This window comes from Gossypium raimondii, chromosome 12 (genome assembly GCF_025698545.1).
Source record: "Gossypium raimondii isolate GPD5lz chromosome 12, ASM2569854v1, whole genome shotgun sequence".
Classification (NCBI taxonomy): domain Eukaryota; kingdom Viridiplantae; phylum Streptophyta; class Magnoliopsida; order Malvales; family Malvaceae; genus Gossypium; species Gossypium raimondii.
The window spans coordinates 49,959,291-49,961,848 of NC_068576.1; the positions used below are offsets into that span (position 1 = coordinate 49,959,291).

The 2,558-nt window shown below is 33.4% G+C and overlaps 1 long non-coding RNA gene across 1 annotated transcript; it reads right to left on the minus strand.

Annotated features, from left to right (window-relative positions):
- Nucleotides 1-594: 594 nt before the first annotated feature.
- Nucleotides 595-2,240, minus strand: LOC128035625 (uncharacterized). Its single transcript, XR_008192170.1, has 3 exons — nt 2,180-2,240; nt 1,626-1,712; nt 595-777 (listed from the first exon to the last, which is right to left on the minus strand). It is a non-coding gene; the product is annotated as an uncharacterized LOC128035625 (long non-coding RNA).
- Nucleotides 2,241-2,558: the final 318 nt, after the last annotated feature.

Here is a 2,558-nt window from a genome sequence, read left to right on the forward strand (position 1 = left end):
AAATTTAATTCCGTAAATTTTCCCTGAAACTAGACTCATATATCTACTCACCATAAAATTTTTAGAATTTTTGGTTCAGCCAATTAGTACAGTTTATTAGTTAAAGTCTCCCCTGTTTCACCATTCGACTATTCTGACCTCTTGTTACTAAAAATAACTTTTCTCGTTATAGGATTTTCATATGCTATTCCCACTTGTTCCTACAGAAAATAGACTCATCAAGGAATCTAAGCATGTAAATTTCAACTCATAACCATTTTTGTACAATTTGTAATTATTTTCTAAACTCAGAACAGGGGACTCCAAAAACAGTTCTGACCCTATCTTACTAAAATTCACATATCTTAAAATATAAATTTCCTTTTGCTACACTGTTATTTTTCCATGAAAATAGACTCAACAAGATTTAATTCCATATATCATTCACCCTCTAATTCATTTTATACCATCCTAGGTGATTTTTCAAATTCACGTCACTGTGCTGCCTGAATTCTGTTTCTTTGCCAAATTTTATCCTTTCATGATTTCCATGCATAATTTATCACCTAATCTTTCATACAAACAAACACCTTCATCCTTAACCATTTTAATGACCATACATCATCAAATACTTACACATCACTCATTAGCAAAATCATCATTACAAACATACAAAATAACTAAATCCCTATACATGCCATAACTCAAACGTGATTCGATATAAAATACCGAGCAGTTGTGGTTGATAGTGTGGACGATCTCCGACTTCTTTAGGATCCTTGAAGTAGCTTTGCAATACTATAAGAGAAAGAGAAATAAAAGAAGTAAGCATAAAGCTTAGTAAGTTTACTAGCAAATAAATAACAATATTTAACTTAAATAATTAAACTCAAATGTCTATATCTCTAGTTTACTCTTTAGTTAATCTCATACTAGTTCTCTTACTTGTTTACTTAGAATACTTGTGTGCATAACTTACTCAACTCTTGCTGCATCGTTGAACATCAATTGATAGTATAATAAGTTCTTAAGTCTTACAACTTACCTGAGCTTGCCATTTATGCTTTAAACTGAACTTTCATGAACATGATTCGTTTACAAGCCCGTTGAGCTACATTGGAATAATAAGGATACTCGGGTCTCTTCTGATAATAACATGCCAAAGCCATGTCCCAGACATGGTCTTACATGGGATGTTCTCATATCGGTGCCCATGCCATGTCCCAGACATGGTCTTACGGGGGACCTCTCATCTCGGTGCTAACGCCATGTCCTGACATGGTCTTACATGGGACCTCTCATCTCAAGGTTAACGCCATGTCCCGAACATGGTCTTACATGGGACCTCTCATCTCGGTGCCAACGCCATGTCCCAGACATGGTCTTACATGGGACCTCTCATGATCTTAAGGATGCCAATGCCATGTCCCAGACATGGTCTTACATGGGATCTCTTTACCCAAATGTCATGACATTCGTATCCAGTACCATCCTTATGTATCAACGGGACTTTTAAATTTTAATTCTCTATCATTTCATGCTTAGATCATCATCAAATAAATTCATAAAATAAATTCATAGTTTCTGGAAAATAACAGCATTGATAATAAATATTGAAATATTGCATTTATTTACCGTAAACTTACCTCGGTACCAATTATAGCCAAATTCACCAACTTAGTCTTCAACTTTATTCTTCCCTTTGTCTAACCTCGAGTTTCGTACTTCTTGATCTAAAATAGTAAATTTAACTTATTTAATAATCACATTCATCAAAACAGCCCTCGACTCTAACTTTTCAAAATTACAATTTTGCCCTAAACTTTTACATAATTACATTTTTGCCCCAAGGCTCGGAAATTAAACTTCATCTCTTATTCTTATGTTTTATAACATTCTGAACATTTTTCTCTTCTATGGTAACATCAAATTCCCACTCTAACATGTACTTATGAACATTAGGTATTTTTACCGATTATGTCGTTTTACTCGTTTTCACTTAAAATCGCTTAGCAAAAGTTGTTTAACATAATTTCTAGCTTCATATTCTATCATAAAACATCAAAATAAACACTTTTCACCTATGGGTATTTTTCCAAATATAAACCCTAGGTTAAATTATTGCTAGAATAAGCTAAATTAAGCTACCGGGATCTCAAAAACGTAAAGAACATTAAAAACGGGGCTTGGGATCACTTACTATGGAGCTTGGAAGCTTGAAAACCCTAACTATGGCTTCCCCCCTTGCTGATTTCGTTCATATGAAGAAGATGAGCATAATTTGCCATCTTTTTCCCTTTTAATTCATTTTAATTACTAGATTACCAAATTACCCCTAACTTAAAAATTTTCTATTTCACTTATCTCATGTCCATTTTTGTCTACCAAGTTACCAATGGTCTAATTACCATATAAGGACCTCCAATTTAAAGTTTCATAACAATTTGACACCTCTAACATGTAGAACTCAACTTTTGCACTTTTTACAATTTAGTCCTTTTGACTAAATTGAGTGCCCAAACGTCGAAATTTTCGAACGAAATTTTCACGAAATCATTTTGTGAAATTTTAGACCATAA